Below are 23770 nucleotides of genomic sequence, written 5' to 3' on the forward strand. Positions count from 1 at the left end.
CACGCCGCTCCCAGAAGCAGTGGCATGTCCATCTTCTGGCTCCTACATGTAGGGGCAGCCAGGGAACTCCGCACACTGCCTCTGCCCCAAGAGCCGCCCCCACAGCTTCCATTGGCCGGGAACTGCGGCCAAAGGGAGCTGCAGGGGCGGCACCTGCAGACAGGGCAGTGTGCGGAGCCGCCTGGCCGCACCTCCACATAGGAGCTGGAGGGTGGCCATGCCGCTGCTTCCGGGAGATGCTTGAGGTAAGTGCTGCCTGGAGCCTGCACCCCTGATCCCCTCTTGTGCCCCAACCCACTGCCCCAGACCTGATCACCCTCCTGCACCCAAAACCCCACATCCCCAGCCCAACCCCAGAGCATGCACCCCCAACTGGAGCCCTCACACCCTCTCCTTGCATCCTAACCCTCTGCTCGGAGCCCCATCCCGCACCCTGAACTCCTCATTTCTGGCTGTATTCCAGAGCCCACACCCCCCAGCCAGAGCCCTCACCCCCTCCTACACTCCAATTTCGTGAGCATTCATGGCCCGCCATACAATTTCCATACCCAGATGTGGCCCTTGGACCAAAAGTTTTGCCCACCCCTGCTGTATATTCTAGTATTTCTGGGATTTTTTAGCTACTTGACTTTGCAACTTTACAAATAGGAGACTGTGTGGGTGTGTAAAATTTCCTGAGTTTAAAAAAAAGCAAACAGTAAAAACAAGTGTTGAATAACATCATTTAATAACATATTGTCATGATTATGGCCCTCCCAATTTCACAGTCCGTTTTGGTCAATTTCACCATCATAGGAATTTAAAAATAATAAATTTCATGATTTCAGGTATTTAAATATGAAATTTCATGGTTTTGTAATTGTAGGGGTCCTGACCCAAAAAGGAGTTGGGGGTGGGGTGGCGGGGTCACAAGGCTATTGTAGGGGGGGAGTTCTGGTACTGCGACCCTTACTTCTGTGCTGCTGCTGGCTGTGATGCTGTCTTTGGAGCTGGGCAGCTGGAGAGTGGCGGCTGCTGGCCAGGAGCCCAGATCTGAGGGCAGAACCGCTGCCAGCAGCAGCATAGAAGTAAGAATGGCATGGTATGGTATAGCCACCCTTACTTCTGTGCTACTCCTGCAGAGCTGGGCCCTCAGTATGCAGCAGCCGCTCTCTGGCTGCCCAATTCTGAAGGCAGCAGAGCAGAAGGTAAGACAGATTTCTATTACCAATCTGCCTGAGGCGTCAGGTGATCAGGCTGAGGCCACAGGATTGTTATGGGAGGAGATGAAGGAGCACACCAAGGGTCTAAGTTTTAAAGCTTTATTAATAAAATAAAATAACAGCGGTGAGTGCTGGGAACGCTCCCTCGTCACTCAGAGAAAGGAAGAACACGTTAGTGCCCCAGCCCTAACCCACTTTCATACTCACATGCATGACCTGAGGCTGGCCAAGCCTGGGTGTAATGTCAGAAGAAGAGGGAGAAGAGTGCACAAGAGTTCTGTCTTGTGCACAAGCTGTCCAGGGTCTGCTGTTGATCTCCAACTTGCTTCGGTTCTCAGGAGGGTTTTAAGTCCTGGATTCTTTTGGGGGCGTTTCATTCAGGGACCTCTGTTCCCCATGCTCTTTGTACCGGTCCAAACCGGCTTTCTGTGGCCTCCTCAGCTTTCCCAAAACACACTGGCTCCAGGGATGCGAGACTTTGTTTCCCCCCTCGCAGGCCTTCGCTGTCTCACTAGTTTTTGCAATCTCTGCAGTCCTGTTTAGCTTAGTTCTCCTTTCTCATGGCTGACTGGGGTTGGGTAAGGTATGAACGCAGCTGCAGACTTCTTGTTGAGCGCTTTGACCTTAGATTGGGGCCAGCATTTTATCTTTGGACTGAGCTAGCCGAAGCGTCAAGTTACCCCGTTCTCTGCTCTCTTCCTCCCTCTTTGGCCTCTTGCATCCTGCAAAGGAATCTTCCACTCCACACTCACACCTTTAACCCTTCCCAAAATGCCTTGCGATGCCTGCAGCAGTGTTAGCAACATACAATGCTGATCTGCCTCCCCAGGAGACACCCTGAGGGAGGGGGCCATTGGGTTTTGACAGTGGTATTGCCACCCTTCCTTCTGCACTGCTGCTGGCGGGGCGCTGCCTTCAAAGCTGGGTGCTTGGCCAACAGTCCTGGCTCTCCTGCTGGCCAGCTCGGAAGGCAGTACAAAAGTAAGGGGTGGCAATACCGCATCCCCTCTAAAATAAGCCTGTGACACCCCCCTGCCCCTGCAACTCCCTTTTGGGTCAGGACCCCCAATTTGAGAAATGCTGGTCTCCCCTTTGAAATCTGTATAGTATAGGGTAAAAGTACACAAAAGACCAAATTTCATGGAGGGTGACCAGATTTCAGCGTCTGTGATGTGTTTTTCATGGCTGTGAATTTGGTAGGGCCCTCATCATGATTCACAGCAGGGTTGGATCCTTTAGATACACTGCGTAGATCTCTGGCCCTTGCTCTAAGGGAGTAACTGGTAGCAGAGAGGGTTGTCACCCTCCATGTGGACCATCAGTAGATAGGGCCGAGACAGACACTTCACCAGGTCCTTTCAGAGATATTTGCTGACAGCAGACAAACGGTGAGATTCAAGGCTCTGAAAGATATTGTGCTGTAGTGGGCATAGACTCTTTTGTCCTTTTCCCCCCCCCCCAAGCTTGACTTCTTATATCCCATTCCTTTTTACCCTTTAACCTGTCCCAGTCCTGTCTGTTCCCACCCATGCCTCGTTGTTTCAGTCTCATCTTCTTTCTTCACTCAGTTCCACTCTCCAGTTATCAGGCTTCTTATACCAGTTTAAGTCTTCTTGACCAACTAGTCCCAACTTCTTCCTTCTGCCTCCCATCTCCCCGTCTCCTTCTTCCACAATGCCAGCCTGCCCTTTCCCAGCCCTGGGGCTTCACCTGTTGTCCGCTCTGAATTTGAATCTGACAGCTTCCTCTTCTACACTGCCTGGGTGCCAGCATGGAGGTCATTGAGGGCACAGTTCCAGTGCCTGGCCTGGCCCCAGCTGGGAACAGCCATTATAGGGAAAGTCTGGCTTCATCCTTGGAACTGGAGCATACTCAGTTCTGTTGGAATGGTGCATGTGCAGTCTGGTCTTCGCTATGAGCTGTGAGAGGCGTGAGCATGCTCAGTGAGGATGGAATCTTTGGAAATCTTAGTAGCTAACATTTAAGAAGTCTCTACTGAGCATGTGCCAGCTGCAGCTTGTTAAAAAGGTTTATAACTTAGCTAAATTTAGGCAGAATTTCATACCAACAGCAAAAGGTACAACCTTGATAAAAAGCCCTCCTCCTGCCAAATTTTAAGTTCCTCCCTCAAAGCATAGGGGTGCTAGGGCTGTTCAAAGTAAAGGTCTCAATTTTTTTTTAAAATGGGCAAAACAACATATATTTACCTAGCTTTATTCTTTAAAACAGCTGAACTGTTTTGGCTGAAATTTTAAAAAAGCAGCCTCGGTTAGGCACCTGACATGGAAAATTTCAATCCAAATAGTTAGAGTCTGGTAAACTTATAAGCAACTGAAATAGGATCTTATAATTGGAAGGGTCAGGTATCTAGTACTAGGTAGTGCTATCAGCCCTGAATCTAATACTAGACTGGTAAGATGACTTGTGGAATATGGTGTCCAGTTCTGATGTCCCCTCTTCAAAGAGGGTGTTGATAAAGTGGAGAGAAGTAGGAGAAGAGTTGCAGGAATAACTTGAGGGCTCGAAAATGTCTTACATGTAGAGACCCAAGAAGCTCAGTCTGTTTTGTTTATCACAGGGAAAATTAAGTGGTGATTTGATCACTGTCTAGAATTACCTGTATGAGGAGGGTCAACAGATGATAGAGGGATTTCTAATCTAGAAGGTAAAGGCATTATAAAATCAGTGAAGTTATAGCTTAACAAAATTAAACCAGAAATAAGGTGCAACTTCTTAATAATAAAAGGTAATGAACTATAGCAAGTTGTTGATTCTCCCTCAGTTAAACAATTGAAATCAAGACTGGATGTCTTGCTAAAAGAGATGCTTTAGTTTCGACTAAATCTTATTGGGTTCCATGCAAGAATTACTTGGTGAAAGGCTTATGTTATGTAGGAGTGCAACCTAGATGATCATATTGGTCCATTCTGGCCTTAAAATGTATCACTTGAGAGTAAGGGTCAACACTGGTCTATTCCTTTGCCGAAATGGGGCCATAGTTTGATGATTCCTGGGATATTTTGGATGAAATGTAAAGAATATGATGCTATTAGACTGTCTTCTAGAATTGAAATCCACAACTGTGTCAGCCGGAAAGAGGTGTTAGACAAAAATCCCGCAAAATTGTTTTGCTATGATTTACTGAGGAAAACTGTGTAAACTTTCCCTGCCATTCTGCAGCAGCAGTCGGTCAACTAATACTTTTCCTAGAACTGTACACTAGCCTGCTGTGCTGACATTGATGCTGCTGAGTAGCAGAGTAAATAAAATGAGACATGTTGGCTTATGCTGTTTTATAGAAGCACATCAAAATTAGGGCTGTCAAGTGATTAAAAAAATCGTGATTAATCATGAGATTAAACAATAATAGGATACCGTTTATTTAAATGTTTTCTACATTTTCAAATATATTGATTGCAATTACAACACATAATACAAAGTATACAGTACTCACTTTATATTTTTGATTGAAAGTATTTTCACTGTAATAAAACAAAAGAAATAGCATTTTTCAATACACCTAATACAAGTACTGTAATGCAATCAATTTATCATGAAAGTTGAACTTACAAATGTAGAATTATGTACAAAAAAACTGCATTAAAAATAAAACCATGTAAAATTTTAGTCTGCAAGTCCACTCAGTCCTATTTCTTGTTCAGCCAATCGCTCAGACAAACAAGTTTGTTTACATTTAAAGGAGATGATGCTGCCTGCTTCTTCTTTATAAAGTCACCTGAAAGTGAGAGCAGGCACTCATGGCACTGTTGTAGCCGGCATCGCAAGATATTTCCATGCCAGATGCACTAAAGATTCATATGTTCTTTTATGTTTCACCACTGTGCCAAGGGACGTGTCCATGCTGATGATGGGTTCTGCTCGATAACAATCCAAAGCAGTACAGACCGATGTATGCTCATTTTCATTATCTGAGTCAGATGCCACCAGCAGAAGGTTGATTTTCTTTTGTCGTGGTTCGAGTTCTGTAGTTTCCTCATTGGAGTGTTGCTCTTTAAAGACTTCTGAAAGCATGCTCCTAACCTTGTCCCTCTCAGGTTTTGGATGGCATTTCAGATTCTTAAACCTTGGGTCGAGTGCTGTAGCTATCTTTAGAAATCTCACATTGGTACTTGCTTTGCGTTTTGTTAAATCTTCAGTGCAAGTGTTCTTAAAAGGAACAACATGTGCTGGGTCATCATCCAAGACTGCTATGAACATGAAATATGTGGCAGAATGCAGGTAAAACAAAGCATGGGGCATACAATTCTCCCCCAAGGAGTTCAGTCACAAATTTAATTAACACATTTTTTTTGGCGAGTTTCATCGGCATGGAAGAATGTCCCGTGGAATGGTGGCCGAAGCATAAAGGGGCATACGGATGTTTAGCATATCTGGTACTTAAAAACCTTGTAATGCCAGCTACAAAAGTGCCATGCAAATGCCTGTTCTCACTATCTGGTGACATTGTAAATAGGAAGAGGACAGCATTATCTCCTGTAAATGTACACAAACTTGTTTGTCTTAGCTGTTGGCTGAGCAAGAAGTAGGACTGAGTGGAATTGTAGTCTCACGTTTTACATTGTTTTGTGTTTGAGTGCACTTATGTAACAAAATCTGCATTTTAAGTTGCACTTTCACGACAAAGCGATTGCACTACAATACTTGCATGATGTGAATTGAAAAATAGTATTTCTTTTATCATTTTTACAGTGCAAATATTTGTAATAAAAATATACACTTTTGTTTCAGTTACAACACAGAATAGAATATATATGAAAATGTAGAAAAACATCCAAAATATTTAATAAATTTCAGTTGGTATTCTGTTGTTTAACAGTGCAATTAAAACTGCGATTAATCGTGATTTTTTAAAATTCACGATTAATTTTTTTGAGTTAATCATGTGAGTTAACTGTGATTAATCGACAGCCCTAATCAAAATTAAATGTTTGTCAAGAAGCGGATAAATTTGGCAGGAAAAATGGGTTTATTTTCAAAGCTTCTAAATTAGAAAAAAAATTTTTGAAAACTATGAAAGAGTTGTTGACATTAAGAATTTTACCTGATTAGAGTTTGAATTTTTTTTTATTGCATGGGTAACTTGATCTGCTTCCACTGAATTTTGCCATTTCCTCAAATATTGCTGTTGCATTGAAATTCAATTGAGATTAATAATACGCTTTCAGTGGTTTCTGACAGTTTTGTCTTTCCTCTTATTACGATACACTACTTTTTAAAAGCAGCCAAATAAGTGTGTGGTGAATATTAAAGGACAGAAATAATATATTTACACCTCCAAGCATCTTTTTCAGATTTAGATTTTTTCAATTTATACGTTTAAACTATACGTTTACTATACTATATGTTTAAAGTTAGTCTGCAAAACATGCTTCAAAACATTATCTTGTTTTAATGAAGGTTTTTATGTTATCTAGCAGTTAAAATATGAAATATTTGTTTTTATTTGAGTTAGCTGTAACTTTTTTTTTTGAAAGAGCATGTTTTGTGGTAGACTCTTGTATTGGTAATTTCTGCATAAAGTCAATGTTTGACTACCTTGGAACATATTTTTGTGACTGAACGGAAACCAGAAAAAACCTGTACTGTATAGGCAGAAAATGCATTCTTTCTGAAATCTGTATCTTACTCTGTTGGTTCAAATCTGTGGAGTCATTGGAACATAAAGATTGTTGTAGGAGATGTCTCCAGACCAGTTGCTGTGCTCTGGTAATGACCATTATATGATGACTCAGAAGAAAGTGAAAATATCCATAATGTGAATTGTGTAATGCTTTACAGATTGGAAAAGTCCTTTCCTAGACCCTGAGGTTGATGAAATCTAATACTTCAGGACATAAACTTAGTACCTAGATATCTTAAATTTTGTGGCTCCATATCATAGCGACTACAGAAACATAAGGTATGTCTTTGTTAAGAAGGAAACTATTGCAGAAAAATTAATTAAATTAGATGATTGTCCTGGTTGTCCTTGGAAGGGCTTAGTGTGTCCACGTAGCAGTGTTACCCTCAATCGTTAGTTTGGTGCATCCACATGCAGCACCTCTTATATCCATGGTTCTGGGACTCCTGAAGGACTCATAACATAATTCCCTGAACTGGTGCTGGAAGCCAGGTCTTTTAGGTTAATTCTAAACATGAGGCCCTGCATTATGGGATGGAATTAGGAGGACTGGGTAAATTGGCATAGCTTCTCTGTCTTTGGCTTCGCATCCATATTGTGAAGATGATGCTATAGACTTCACTAGGTTAGCTGCAGCTCTGTTGAACAACTCATCCCAAGCACTGTAACCAGTGGATACTACCAGTGTTTATTGTATTATAGTTCTTCAGTATGGACCCAAGTTTTTGTACAGGCATTACAAACTCAAGGTGTTTCAGCCTTTGGTTTGTTGCCTTTTTCACTTAAGTAGAGAGAGACCTAGAAATCACAGGAAATTAGATATGGAAAAGGCTATCTACACCCCCATATCAATTCATTCTTGAAGTGCATTTTCTAACCTGTTTAAAAAAAAAAAAATCCCAGTAATCTGGCTTCCATCATACCCCTTGAAAATGTACACTTTATTAGCTTTTAAGATATTAGCCAGTTGTTCAGATCCAGCCTCAAAGTGTCCTAATGACCAGCTGTGGCATGGAAATCCAGTGGCAGAAGGAAATGCCTCAAATATATAACCCTTTAATCATAAAAAGAAAAGGAGTACTTGTAGCACCTTAGAGACTAACAAATTTGAGCATAAGCTTTCGTGAGCTACTGCTCACTTCATCGGATGCATTCAGTGGAAAATACAGTGGGGAGATTTATATACACAGAGAACATGAAACAATGGGTGTTACCATACACACTGTAACCAGAGTGATCACTTAAGGTGAGCTATTACCAGCAGGAGAGCGGGGCGGGGGGAGGGAAGGGGGGAGCCTTTTGTAGTGATAATCAAGGTGGGCTATTTCCAGCAGTTGACAAGAACATCTGAGGAACAGTGGGGGGTGGTGGGAAGAAATAAACATGGGGAAATAGTTTTACTTTGTGTAATGACCCATCTACTCCCAGTCTCTATTCAAGCCTAAGTTAATTGTATCCAGTTTGCAAATTAATTCCAATTCAGCAGTCTCTCGTTGGAGTCTGTTTTTGAAGTTTTTTTTGTTGAAGAATTGCAACTTTTAGATTGACAGAGCCAGGAGAGTACCCAGAAGTCACCTACTACAGGACAGGCCCAACAACGAAAATAACAGAATGCCACTAGCCATCACCTTCAGCCCCCAACTAAAACTTCTCCAACGCATCGTCAAGGATCTACAACCTGTGCTGAGGGACGACCCATCACTCTCACAGATCTTGGGAGACAGGCCAGTCCTTGCTTACAGACAGCCCCCCAACCTGAAGCAAATACTCACCAGCAACCACACACCACACAACAGAACCACTGACCCAGGAACCTATCCTTGCAACGAAGCCCGTTGCCAACTGTGTCCACATATCTATTCAGGGGACACCATCATAGGGCCTAATAACATCAGCCACACTGTCAGAGGCTCATTCACCTGCACATCTACCAATGTGATATATGCCATCATGTGCCAGCAATGCCCCTCTGCCATGTACATTGTTCAAACTGGACAGTCTCTACATAAAAGAATAAATGGACACAAATCAGACGTCAAGAATTATAACATTCAAAAACCAGTCGGAGAACACTTCAATCTCTCTGGTCACTCGATTACAGACCTAAAGTTTGCAATATTACAACAAAACCCTTCAAAAACAGACTCCAACGAGAGACTGCTGAATTGGAATTAATTTGCAAACTGGATACAATTAACTTAGGCTTGAATAGAGACTGGGAGTGGATGGATCATTACACAAAGTAAAACTATTTCCCCATGTTTATTTCCCCCCACCCCACTGTTCTTGTCAACTGCTGGCAATGGCCCACCTTGATTATCACTACAAAAGTTTTTTCCCCCGCTCTCCTGCTGGTAATAGCTCTCCTTAAGTGATCACTCTGGTTACAGTGTGTATGGAAACACACATTGTTTCATGTTCTCTATGTATATAAATCTCCCCACTGTATTTTCCATTGAATGCATCTGATGAAGTGAGCTATAGCTCACGAAAGCTTATGCTCAAATAAATTTGTTAGTCTCTAAGGTGCCGCAAGTACTCCTTTTCTTTTTGCTAATACAGACTAACACAGCTGCTACTCTGAAACCTTTAATCATAATCCCTTGTTCTTGGGATGAAGCAACCAAAATTAGACCTATTACACTAGATAATAAAGTACCATTGTTTTATATAAAGATTTCTTACATACATTACATATATAAATAGTTCCAGTATTGTTTCTCTGTCTTTTTAATGTACCAGGATGTTGCTTATTTTAACTGCTGTTACACACTGGGAAGACAGTCAGATCCTGTAAGTTCAGAACCTCGGAAATTTGAGGCATTTCAGTTACTTTTGTCTTATTATCACTATTGTCTGTTGCAGTCATGAAGATATAGTAAATATTCTTACATAGAACTTGAGGAAAACTTTTTATCATGTTTGTTTGGCAGGAACAGTAAAAAAAAATTCTGTGGGGAACGATTAAATATGCATTTAATGGTTGGCTTGTTTTCTGATTTCTTGTGTGAGAGATTTATAGGTAAGGAGGCAATAAACTCACTCCTGTTTATACTTTACTTGCTGGGTTTTTTTTTTTTCAGAGTAACAGCCGTGTTAGTCTGTATTCGCAAAAAGAAAAGGAGTACTTGTGGCACCTTAGAGACTAACCAATTTATTTGAGCATGAGCTTTCGTGAGCTGCAGCTCACTTCATCGGATGCATACTGTGGAAACTGCAGAAGACATTATAGACACAGAGACCATGAAACAATACCTCCTCCCACCCCACTCTCCTGCTGGTAATAGCTTATCTAAAGTGATCATCAAGTTGGGCCATTTCCAGCTCAAATCCAGGTTTTCTCACCCTCCGCCCACCCCCACACAAACTCACTCTCCTGCTGGTAATAGCCCATCCAAAGTGACCACTCTCTTTAAAATGTGTATGATAATCAAGGTGGGCCATTTCCAGCACAAATCCGGGTTTTCTCACCCCCCCCACCCCCCTCCAAAAACCACACACACAAACTCACTCTCCTGCTGGTAATAGCTTATCCAAAGTGACCACTCTCCTCACAATGTGTATGAAAATCAAGGTGGGCCATTTCCAGCACAAATACAGGTTTTCTCACCCCCCCCCCCCCCCACAAACTCACTCTCCTGCTGGCAATAGCTCATCCAAACTGATCACTCTCCTTACAATGTGCATGATAATCAAGGTGGGCCATTACCAGCACAAATCCAGGTTTTCTCACCCCCCCCACCCTTTTTTTTCAAAAACCACACACACAAAAACTCTCCTGCTGATAATAGCTTGTCCAAAGCGACCACTCTCCCTACAATGTGCATGATAATCAAGGTGGGCCATTTCCAGCACAAATCCAGGTCCCCCCCCCCCCCCCCCCCAAACTCACTCTCCTGCTGGCAATAGCTCATCCAAACTGACCACTCTCCTTACAGTGTGCATGATAATCAAGGTGGGCCATTTCCAGCATAAATCCAAGTTTAACTAGAATGTCGGGGGGTGGGGGTAGAAAAAAACAAGGGGAAATAGGCTACCTTGCATAATGACTTAGCCACTCCCAGTCTCTATTTAAGCCTAAATTAATAGTGTCCAATTTGCAAATGAATTCCAATTCAGCAGTTTCTCGCTGGAGTCTGGATTTGAAGTTTTTTTGTTGTAAGGTAGCGACCTTCATGTCTGTGATTGCGTGACCAGAGAGATTGAAGTGTTCTCTGACTGGTTTATGAACGTTATGATTCTTGACGTCTGATTTGTGTCCATTTATTCTTTTACGTAGAGACTGTCCAGTTTGACCAATGTACATGGCAGAGGGGCATTGCTGGCACATGATGGCATATATCACATTGGTGGATGTGCAGGTGAACGAGCCTCTGATAGTGTGGCTGATGTTATTAGGCCCTTTGATGGTGTCCCCTGAATAGATATGTGGGCACAGTTGGCAACGGGCTTTGTTGCAAGGATAGGTTCCTGGGTTAGTGGTTCTGTTGTGTGGTATGTGGTTGCTGGTGAGTATTTGCTTCAGGTTGGGGGGCTGTCTGTAAGCAAGGACTGGCCTGTCTCCCAGGATTTGTGAGAGTGTTGGGTCATTCTTCAGGATAGGTTGTAGATCCTTAATAATGCATTGGAGGGGTTTTAGTTGGGGGCTGAAGGTGACGGCTAGTGGCGTTCTGTTATTTTCTTTGTTAGGCCTGTCCTGTAGTAGGTGACTTCTGGGAACTCTTCTGGCTCTATCAATCTGTTTCTTCACTTCCGCAGGTGGGTATTGTAGTTGTAAGAATGCTTGATAGAGATCTTGTAGGTGTTTGTCTCTGTCTGAGGGCTTGGAGCAAATGCGATTGTATCGCAGAGCTTGGCTGTAGACGATGTGAATTGGAATTCATTTGCAAATTGGACACTTAATTTAGGCTTAAATAGAGATTGGGAGTGGCTAAGTCATTATGCAAGGTAGCCTATTTCCCCTTGTTTTTTTCTACCCCCCCCCCACCCCCCGACGTTCTGGTTAAACTTGGATTTATGCTGGAAATGGCCCACCTTGATTATCATGCACATTGTAAGGAGAGTGATCAGTTTGGATGAGCTATTGCCAGCAGGAGAGTGAGTTGGGGGGGGGGGGGGTGAGAAAACCTGTATTTGTGCTGGAAATGGCCCACCTTGATTTTCATACACATTTTAAAGAGAGTGGTCACTTTGGATGGGCTATTACCAGCCAGAGGGTGAGTTTGTGTGGGGTGGGGGGCAGGGTGAGAGAACCTGGATTTGAGCTGGAAATGGCCCAACTTGATGATCACTTTAGATAAGCTATTACCAGCAGGAGAGTGGGGTGGGAGGAGGTATTGTTTCATGGTCTCTGTGTCTATAATGTCTTCTGCAGTTTCCACAGTATGCATCCGATGAAGTGAGCTGTAGCTCATGAAAGCTCGTGCTCAAATTGGTTAGTCTCTAAGGTGCCACAAGTACTCCTTTTCTTTTTGGTTTTTTTTTCTTGGCCTAGTGAAAGTGATGTCAATTAAACTGCAGTGCTCTTGCATTTTTTTATTTTATATCTAACTGCAGAATCTTGATGATGGAGGCTGATCAGTAACTTCCACAGAGTTCACCCCTTGTCACCAACTTTTATAAGGTTTACGGTTCTAGTTCAGTTAAGATTGTTTGGATGTGAATTGCTTTGTATATCAGTAAAAAATATTTTTTTTAAAGTTTCTTGAGTTCTGTCCTTGTGGAAGCCCAGTGAAGCTGAACTCAACTTGGGAACCAAATGTGTTTAAAACACAGTGCCTCTTTGGGTCATGTACTAGCATTTTCTCAGGAGAATATATGAATTGTCAAAGAGATAAATTATATAGTATCACTTAGATGTGCATAACACTTTACAAAAGACTTAGTTTAAACAGATTCCTATGCCAAGGAGCTTCTAGGATAAATTGAATGGCTGTAGTACAATTACAAAATGAAGCACAGGGTTGACTATGACTTTGTTCTCAACCAATGGTGGAAAGCTAGGTGAAATAAGTGAATTATAAAGAGAAATTTGAAAATGGAGATAAAGGATTTTAGGCACTTGGGAATCAGGAGATTTCTCTCAAAGGTGGGAAGCAGTGTGGAAAAACCTAGCATATGAGAAGGAACAATCTTTTCTCAAGAGAGTACTGTTAGTTATAGAGGACCTTCTTCAGGTTTTGGGATTCATGTTCCCTTGAATAAGTCTAACTTAACATGCTTAGGATAATATTAAAAAACAAAACAGCCTAAAATATTTTTGACACAAACTTTTGATTTTATTTGAAACTAACGAGAGAAAGCCGTACACTTTTGCACTAAGGTTAAAAGAACACCAAATGAGAAATTGCATTTTTTCCTGACTTTTGTATTTGAAATAGTTTAAGATTACCCCTTAAGATCAATATCTGCTTTTCAAAGAACTCTTGTCAGTCCATGCCAACAATGTGATTACAATATACTCCTTGGTCTTGTGTATTAAACAGTGTGAGAGTCTTCACTGGTATAGCATTAATACCTTGTTGTTAGCTTATTTTGTTGAGCTCACCCTAATATTTTTTCAGATTACCCGTATCGTGACACTTGAATCGTCAGTTGCTGGCTCCCATTAGCAAACCTAATACGGAAAAGCATTGCATAATATTTTCAGTTTATTCTAGAAATTATTTCTCTTAGCTGCTGCTGCCAATAATTTATTTTTGGGACCCAAGATATCTTAATAATTTTGAGCTAGAGTGCAGTGACTCTATGGAATATGCAAGGGCTGAAAAAAAATGTAATACATGATACGTATACAGTTATTCAGACAGAAATAAAGTAGTGTTTTGTAAATGTTACGCTATAAAAAGAACGAATTGCCAGGATATTAGAGAGACAAAGGGCTTGTCTACAGTGGCAAGTTTTGTTGATGAAACTAATGTCGACAAGGAAAAATCGACAAAAGGAAAGTTGCCAAAGTGTCTACATTTGCTCCCTCTGACAGATCATGTCCACATTCGGGGCACCTTTGTTGACAGTGAGAGGAATGCACTGTGACCATCTGTTGCTAGGTGTTGTGGGAATGCGAAAATGGAGTGCAGCGCATCCTGGGATGTGCAAAATGTACCATCATGCACCGCTTTGTCTCACCCCTCCAAAGGTTTCTGGCTTCCTTTTGTGCCATTTTTCCAACTGTCAGTCTTTCGTAGTGCACGCCAGCATCTGCAGCGAGAGAAGATGGATCCTGCACTTCTCTCCTATGTGCTGTTAGCTGTCGTGAGTACATCGCGCATGGCAGCACAGTTACTCAGAGTTAATCGCAAAGTTAGCAGAGGATGAATTGTAGGCACCTGAGTGTGATATTGATGGTAGCAGCTTATCAGTGCTTTGTGCATTCACAGGGCAGCTGCATAAGGCAGACCGTCACTTTTGGGCTAGGGAAACAAGCACTGATTGGTGGGATTGCATTGTCACGCAGGTGTGGGATGATGACCAATGGGTACAAAACTTTAGGATGTGTAAAGCAACCTTCATGGAGCTATCTTCCGAACTGCAGTGCAAGGACACCAGATTGAGAGCTGCCCTTTCTGTAGAGAAGCGAGTTGCAATCACTGTGTGGAAACTGGTGAATCTAGACTGCTACCGGTCAGTTGCAAATCAATTTGGAGTAGTGAAGTCCACTGCTGCGGCAGGGCAGTAAATCGCATTCTGCTGCATAGGACCATGTCTCTGGGAAATGTACATGAAATAGTGAATGGCTTTGCAGAGATGGGTTTCCCTAACTGTGGTGGGGCGATTGATGGCGCACACATTTCAATTTTAGCGCCAGACCACCTTGCCTTTGAATCCATCAATAGGAAGGGATACTTCCCCACAGTGTTGCAGATGCTTGTGGATTACTGAGGACGTTTCACGGACATCGGTACAGGCTGGTCTGTAAAGGTGCATGACGCACGCATCTTCAGGAATTGTGGCCTGTACAGAAAGTTGCAGGCGGGTACTTTCTTTCAAGACCGCAAGTTCACAGTGGGGGATGTGGAAATGCCCATAGTAATCCTGGGAGACCCAGCTTACCCCTTACAGCCCTGGCTCATGAAAGTTTACACAGGGCACCTGGACAGCAGTAAGGAGCGTTTTAACAACAGGCTGAGCATGGTGGTCGAGTGTACCTTTGGCTGTTTGAAAGCTCACTGGAGGTGTCTCAGTGGCTAGACCTTACCGAGAATAATATTCTCGTGGTCATAGCTGCGTGCTGCACTTTGCATAATCTGTGTGAATCTGAGGATGAAATGTTTGCTCAGGTATAGAGCACTGTGACAGAGCACTTGGTTGCACAGTTTGAACAGCCAGATTCTAGGGCTGTCAGAGGAGCCCAGAGGGCTGCTATTAACATCAGAGAGGCTTTGAGGAACTATTTTGACAATGGGGGCAGTAACACATCTGCTTTGGAGTTGCTTCCCTGGTGCATCCATGTACAATTTTGGGGCCCAATGCTTTAGAAGCCTGTTCCCAGAGTGAATTGATTGCTATATGCTTTTGTAGAACACAGAATAAAAACGCTGTACCATTAATACCTTAGCCTTTATTTGTTGTTAAAAAGGGTAAAACCTCACAACTGTGTGCAGCTCCAAGCTGTGAGGGGGGTGGAGTGATGGGGAAACTCAAGAGGGCTGTGAAGTGAAAAGGAATGTGTGGGCATGGAGGGGGGTGGGGGTTGGCAAAGAATTGTGCATCTGCATGTGCTGAGGTGGAGGTCGACCACGGATCTGCACAGTCTGCAGCGGTATCAAAGACTTGAGCATCTCTGTCTGATCCTCCATAACTTTTATCATCTGCTCTGTCGCTTGCCTAGCAAAGCAGCATTCTCTTTTCTGTCCTGCCTTTTGGCTTCCCAGCACTCCTTGCGTTCCCTGGTCTGTCTTTCATCGCACTGCAGCACCTCCCGGAACATATCGTCTTTGCGCCTAAGGTTTTTTGTTATTTGCCAAAGCCGGTCCGCGGGGGTGTGTGGCGTGTTCTTAAAGGTCTGTGCAGAACAGAAGAGGGATTGTTACATTCCAGTGAACGATTGAAACGTTTTAGTAAAAAGGGCATTTTGGTAGTAGAAATCACTTTTTCTCAGACTCTAGGGAGGCACACAGCTTCACGAGCACCCCAGTCATTGTGAGTGTCAGGAATGGGGGGAAGACAGTTGTGCTTACGGACAAAAGGTTACGGCTTGCAGGGCAGTTGTGCAGGGAAGTCATTCTAAAATTATCCCACACTTTTTCACAGGCGGCCAACCTGCTGGCTGACATTTCGCTGCTGCGGGTGACCAGAGAAACCAGGGCACAGATGCTGAATGCTTGCAGCTTTCACCCTGGTCTATATACAGCTCAACTATGTGCCACTTTGATCCCAGTTCCAGTGATTGCTAAATGGCATGGTACAGTTTCCTACAATGGGGGAACTAACAAGGTTGCAATCCCTTGGAACCTGCGACAGAGGATTAACAATTACCTCTTCAAAACTTTCCAGAGTCTTTCTCTGGAGGATTCCCTGCAGGTCTCTGTCTGTCGACACCCTGCTTGGCCATGCAGATTAGCTACACAGGACAATGTCCAGCTCACAGAAAACACTACCTGCCTCCCATGTTTCAATTTCCTACACAAGCCACAGCAACTTACCCTGCGTCACATCTGCTTCCTGCTCCCTGTTGAGCACTTCTGGAGTGGAGAAAAGTTCCTGGCTGTCTGCCCCACCGGGCGACACTGCTGTGAGAACCACATCCTCTTCTAGCTCAACTTCTTCATCCAGAATTTCAGTCTGCGGGTTACCCCCTCTTTCTGCTGCCTGCGAAGTATCCACGGGGCCATTGGCGATGGAGGTGGGGTCACCACCGAGGATAGCATTCAGCTACTTATAGAAGCGGCAGGTCTTATGTGCAGCATTGGAGCGATGGTTCACCTCCCACACCTTAAGGTACGCCTGCCTCAGCTCCTTTATCTTCGCTCTGCACTGCTGCGTGTCCCGATCATAGCACTTTTCGCACAAGCCTCGAGAAATTTGCCCATACGTGTCCCGATTCCTGCGGGTCACTCGTAGCTGCGACTGAACAGACTCCTTTCCCGATATACTGATCAGATCCAACAACTCAGTGGTGGTCCAAGTGGGAGCGCGTTTGGTGCGACAGCCAGCCATGCTCATCTGGGAAGCCAGCAAGCAGGAAATGAGATTTAAAATTCCTTGGGCTTGCAAGGGGGAGGAGCGGGTTGGCTGCAGGGCAGCGGAGTTCAAACTGCTGACCAGAGCAGCAGCATGGGAATTGTGGGTTACTTTCTGGAGGCCAGTAAAATTGGAAAAAAAACCCTGTGGTGTCTACGCTGCATGTTTGTCGACAATAAAGAGAGGGGAAAAGAAAAAGGTCTCTCACGGGGTGGAAGTTTTTTGTTGCCAAAACTAGGCATTTTTTTCGAAAAAGTCACATTGCAGTGTGTACGTTACCACCGTTTTGTCGCCAAAAACTGGCTTTTGGCGAAAAAACTAGCCAGTGCAGACAAGCCCAAAGTGTGTGAAGCAATCTTTTATTGGAACAACTTCAGTTGGTGAGCGAGACTAGCTTTCATGTTTACCTAGAGCTCTTCTTCAGGTCTGGGAAACATATTCAGTGTTACAGCTAAATCCAGTGTGGAGCAGATAGTTTAGCATGAGTTGTTAACACATTTCAAGGGACCGTTCAAGGTGAAGAGGCCCATTAACACCCTTCCAGTCATAGGGAGGAAAGGAAGGGGTGGGGGAGGCAGCTGGTAGGAGTTGTTAGTGGGTTAGAGATTGTTGTAAATAAGCCATAAATTTAGTGTCTCTCTCTCTATCTCTCCAATTCATGATTTTTAGTGTCCAGCAAAGTTATGAATTGAAGCTCCCAGGCTTGTCTTTTGAAAGTGTTGTGCAGGTTTTCTTTGGAGATGAGGACTGATAGATCAAATATGGATTGATTACAATGCAGGCTTGGGATGACAATCAGCGGCTGCAGAACTCTCAGATCCAGAAGTTCACTTTCTTGCATCTGTGCACTGAGCATCATCCAGTCTCTCAGCTCAGGCACAGGAGATGACTTTCCAAAGTGCTGGGGGGTTCTTGATCACCGGCTCTGCCCCAGGCTTCACCCCACTCACTCCTTCCCCCGAAGGCCTCACCTTGCCTGCTCCTGCTCCACCCTTGCCCCACCTCTTCCTGCCCAGTTTTGCCTCCTCCCTCGAGCGTACCACGTCCTAGCTCCTCCGATCTCCACTCCCAGTCTCCTGCATGCCGCTGCACGATTGTGGTGGGCAGGAGGTGCGGGGAGGGAGGAGGAGGTGCTGATCCATGGGGCCCACTGGGAGGCGCTAGGGGAGCTCATAGGGGGGCTGCTGGTGGGTGCTCAGTACCTACCGTTTTTTCCCTGTGGGTGCTCCAGCCCCAGAGCACCTACGGAGTCAGTGCCTATGAGTTCAGGGACAGTAATGTGAGAGCTGCATTGACAGTGGAGAAGCAAGTGGCAATGGCACTGTGGAAACTTGCAATGCCAAATTGCTACTAGTCATTAGGAAATCTATTTGGAGTTGGAAAATCCACTGTAAGTACTGTTGTCAAACAAGTGTATGGGAGTCATTAATCGTCTCCTGCATCTCTTGCAACATGCAGGACGTATTAGATGGATTTGCAGCAGTGGGATTTCTGAACTGCGATGGATTGACAGACTGCACATATATTCCTATTTTGGCACCAAACCACCTTGCCACAGAGTACAGCAGCAGAAAGGGCTACTTTTCTATCGTGATGCAAGCATTGGTGCATCATTGACATGAGTGTGGGCTGGTCAGGGAAGATGCATGACTCTCGCATCTTTAAGAATACGGGACTTTTCAGAAAGCTACCAGCAGGGACTTTGTCAACTGTTGGATTACCATTGGGAATGTTGAAATGCCAGTAGTGATCCTGGAGGGCCCAGCCTGCTGTTGCTACCTTAGTGCATGAAGCCATACACTGGCCGCTTCGACAGTACTCAGGAGAGATTCAGCTACTGGCTCAGAAGATGTAGAGTGCCAGTTGAATGTGCTTCAGGTCGATTGGAGGGATGCTGGGGTTGTTTACTCACAAGATTTGACCTCAGTGAGAAAAATATTCTAGTGGTTATAACTGCTGTGTCCTGCGTAATATTTGGTAAGCAAAGGGAGAAGTGTCTGTTGGGGTGATGGTGGAGCAGCTGCCTGCTGAGTTTAAACAGCCAGACATGAGGGCAATTAAAAGCGCTCAACGAGGAGATATACAATGCATGGAGTCTTTGACATTCTGCTTTAACAGTGAGTCATGGTAATGTGTTTTTTGTTGTAAAGTGCTCTACCTGGCCCTGCTGTTCTTTGGGGCCTGGTAGGAGTTATGTGGTGCTTGATGTACATGTCTGAATATAAAACTGTCAATGCACCTATTTAATTTTGTTTGAGAGTGGTCCTATGAGTTGTGTGACACTGTGCATTAATAGGTAATTGGTTGCTTTCAGATCTGCTAAGCACTTGGCAGAATATGTTGTGAATTAATAAAGATGAATTATGTTGCAAATTATAGCGTTTTATTTTGTAAAAATATTCAGTGCCAAAATAATTGTGCAATTTTACAACAAATACATTAATACAACTGATGAAGGGGAAAGTACATTGATATCCATTTCAGCTACACATACACTGGCCTTTGAAAGCCATAGTTGATATATGTGAAGCTATGATTGTCTTTAATATCCCCTGGGGTGCAGTAGTAGGGTAATGCCGTGGCCCAATGCCATAGGGAATGTTAGGGGTGTGTGTGGAGAAGTCCGGATATGGAGTTCTCAGTGGGCTGCAGAGGGAGCCTGGTGAACCTGTAGACCCACAAGAGTCTGCATTGTCTGTGTTTGCTGCCTGAGAAACCCCATTATGTCCTGGTGCATCTCCCTCTCTGTCCTGGGCCTTTCTCCTCTCCAGTCTTTCCTTTTCTAGGCTGTCTGCAATGTTTAAATAGTTTCGATTTAAATGTATCCATCCTCTCAAGATTATATTGCAGAGTAGTTGGATTGGAGATTTTGTGTGTAAGTGCCGCATTAATGGTAAAGTTTTATCTGTTCATTGTTGCATGATACTGCATACACATGATATACATTTTGCTAAAGAGAAAAAGTTTCTGTAACTGAAAGCTTAATTGGACCTGAACTTTGTAACAACAAAGAGTATATAAGCCTTAAGTATTCGTCCGATGTACATCATCATGTAGCTGAATTGAAAATAGAAGTGACAGTTTCATAACATTTTAATTAGCTGCGGAAATGGTATAAGTGACAGAACTTGTCTGTTCTTCTAAAGGTTTTCTGTAGCATCCATCACCATATTATGTAAGTACTTGTCACTTTTTGATTTGTATATTTAACTTTATGTAACAAATATCGCACTGCAGAGTGTAGGACTGAATTCCTTGCCCCATTGATGTCAATGGGAGTTTTGTCAACGACTTACATGAATTCAGGATTTTGCCATATGAACCAAATAGTTCAAATCTGGAGAAATGCTGTACACATGAATTCTTTTCTTGGCAGTGGTAGGTGCAGGTACTTAGCACCTCTCCAAATTTGAGCTTTAACTTCTAGCTTTCGGTGAAGTATAAAAAGTTATAGGAAACAAAAGAGAAACAGGAGAATCTGAGTCACTTTCTTGCATATTAACATACACTTGCTGATATGGTATGTCTGCAAATACAGAACTAGAACAAAATTTTTCACATAGTTTATTTTCTGAGACTCAGGTTCTCTGAACTGTTTGCTTTTTGACTTAATGTAAAACTCAAGTGTACATTTTGAAAGTGAGCTGAATATGTTAATGGTTGTAAAGAAATTTAATTCAGTTTCTCTGCTGTTTTATTCAGAGTAAATATTAGGCTCTAGAAGGCATAGGACCGCAGAATGTATAGGTGTAAGGACTGGAATGATGCTGAGACCATTTGCCATCTTTAATTTTTGAAATAAAATAGTTTTTAAAAATAGTGGACTACCATGTTGTACAGTATGCGGTTTATACCATATGTAATAAACACTTGAAAAGTTCATAATGAAAACTGAAATAATTGACTTCCTAGAATAGTTTAACAAGCACTCCAGATTCTCATGCAAATGTCAAACTTGCATAATTGAATTTTGCCAGCTTTATTATAATGTTTATATTACAACATATTGTATATGCAGTTTATTACTATAAACATTAAACAGATTTGTCAACAAGTGATGGCAATAGAATTGTAATTAGATCTGTTTATGAAATTAATTATACTGATAAAGAGAACTTGGATGTTTTCCTCACTGCTAATTGACAAGTTGATCAACTGTGCATGTTGCTTCACTGAATTCTATTGGTAAAAGAAATTCAATCTAGATATAGTGTTTTAGTTAAGTTCTTCATATTAATAGTGAGTCCAAAAGCTGTTAGTTAAAAGTTGAGGGCGCATACTAATAGTGTGATTTATTCTGAAATGAGTTGTGATGTGTCATAGAGGTATAATTTATGGAAAACAATTACATATCTGAGTTAGAGATGAAAGGAATAAATTTGTCCTTTGTAGTAGTGTTTGAGGGTGTTTTAGTACTGAGGGTCTCTGCAGCAATGTGGTTGTGATGATTAACACAAATATGTTCAACTGTGTGCATTTGGTTGTCATGGTGCATTGGGTGGATAGCTGTGCATGTATATATAATTTGCATATAGCAAAATATTGGTAGTGTGGCAGTTCTGTATATGGAAACTATCAAAAGAATGTTAGGTATTTTGATTTCTATGTTGTTTTGCGAAGGTGTTCTCCTTTTCCAAGAGATGTACAGTGAATATAACAGTTACAAAAATTAAAAACAAATGCCTTCTGGTTTTATGTTGCCAGCGGAATACAGTCATTCTCTGGTTGAAGCATAAGAGTATGTCTATGCTATGGAGGCTTTACTGGCATAGGTCGGCTGCCATAGCTATGCTGGCATAATCCCATAGCTCAGATGCAGCCTATATTGACCCAAGATATTTTTCCATTGGTTTTGGAACACTGCCTCCCTGTGTAATGATACCTATGTTGACAGATTTCAGAGTAACAGCCGTACACTTTCCACAGTATGCATCCGATGAAGTGAGCTGTAGCTCACGAAAGCTTATGCTCAAATAAATTGGTTAGTCTCTAAGGTGCCACAAGTACTCCTTTTCTTTTTATGTTAACAGAAGCATTCTTTCATCGATAAACCTGCCTCTACACTGGGGGTTAGTTCAAAATAGATAAGAAGCTCAGGGCTGTGGGATTTTTAGTACCCCTGACTGACATAGTTATGCTGACCTAATTTAAGTACCAAGGTGCTGCTGCTACTTTCGACAAACACAGCATCTAACGATTGTGACCCTGAGAAAAGTACTACAGAGGTATTCAGTTAAGAATGTGGACTCTGAAGAGTAGGAGTTCTATGCAAAGTGTAACTCGAACAATTTAATTTTTGGAGAGTTTACCAATTCATTTGATCCTGATGTGGAAGGTGAAGTATTTAGCATAGGTGTCTAAGATAAAGAGTTGACTAGTGAGGGTGTGGAGATGTACATGATTTCTGTTTGGTACACAGAATGCAAAGGGTTCATCTTGATCACTTTATAGCCTGAGAACTCTGTTCCTCCTACATGGAAAAAATAGGTAAGTAATTGGAAAATTTGTTTTATTACCTGAAAACAAATGATCTTTTAAAACAATTGTGCACAATTGCTGTCTTTGCAAAGCTGGGAAATGTGTTTCCACAGTCTGAATTTTTCTGGTTGGAGGCGAAGGGTTTTATTGATAGCTTTAGCACAAGCTTTGTTTACCCGTAAGATAGTGCTTTAAAAAAAATGCATTAGAATGGTCATGACCATTGAACTTTAAGTGGCAAAATAATTTTCAGAAACTGTTTAAAAATATTACAACCTCAAACTGCTAGAAATGCAAATGTTGTTTTGTGGGTTTTTTTAAGTACTTTGAATTATGCAACCATAGTAGTTGACTCTTAGAGATTAATTATCATTTACTTAAGTATTGATAGTATGCTTGCCTCTGTACAAGACACTACTATTATAAAGAGAGTGTCACAAGTATCAAAACACTTGCTACCTTGGAGAGGTTATATTCTAAAGCTCTGATCTTGAAATAAACACTGTATGGGTGAAGCTCTCTGCTTTCATGGAGCTTATTGCAGCATCTTGGCCTGAAAGAAAGGCACATAAGACGGAACACTGGAGATGCACAGGAAAGTGCCCACTATAGTTAGTTTAAAGGGTCTTTAGGGGAGATTTGAATAAAGAATTCAGATCTGTAAACCGGAGTCTTTGGTTAGATCATTTTCAGTTGGATTTTTCTAGTGTGAAGGAAAGTTAATCTCCAGCTTCAAAAGAAGATAATGTGGAGGAAAAGTGATTTGGGAGACTTTGTAGGTATTGAATATTGTGGTAGGAAGTGGTGAAGCAGATTGAACATTGTGTGCATAGATTTGTCGTGTTTGTATACTTTTGTTATATGCCATCAAATTATTGTAATTTTTCCCACATATTAGAAGGCAGCAGCTGCTAAGTTTTCATATACTCCTGTTAGGCTATACCTTTGAAAAGCAATCAGCCAAATCTTGCAGTTCTTAATCAAGACTTATTCACACAAAAGCCCACTAAAGTCATTTGGAGTGTTTGCCATATTTGATCATCAGTAAGAAGAGCAGAATTTGGCCTGATGTAAGAATTAAAAGAATTCTCAGGGTTAGTCTTTTTTTAACTATCTGCCTAAAGTTTTAGTGGTGCAAAAAGGGGTGAATTTGTCATTGATCTAAAATGCAATTGTGAATACTTAATTTCTGGTATTATTAACAAGCAGTGATTTTACAGTGTGCTGTTAAATCACTGTATGAATTTTCCCTTTTTCTTTTCCTTCA

At 42.4% G+C, this 23770-nt stretch overlaps 1 protein-coding gene across 4 annotated transcripts in view; it reads left to right on the top strand.

Annotated features, from left to right (window-relative positions):
* Positions 1-23770, top strand: part of FER (FER tyrosine kinase) — a 446225-nt gene that overhangs the window by 75729 nt on the left and 346726 nt on the right. The gene's annotated exons all lie outside the window — the stretch shown is intronic.

Source organism: Eretmochelys imbricata, chromosome 5, assembly GCF_965152235.1.
Source record: "Eretmochelys imbricata isolate rEreImb1 chromosome 5, rEreImb1.hap1, whole genome shotgun sequence".
Classification (NCBI taxonomy): Eukaryota; Metazoa; Chordata; order Testudines; family Cheloniidae; genus Eretmochelys; species Eretmochelys imbricata.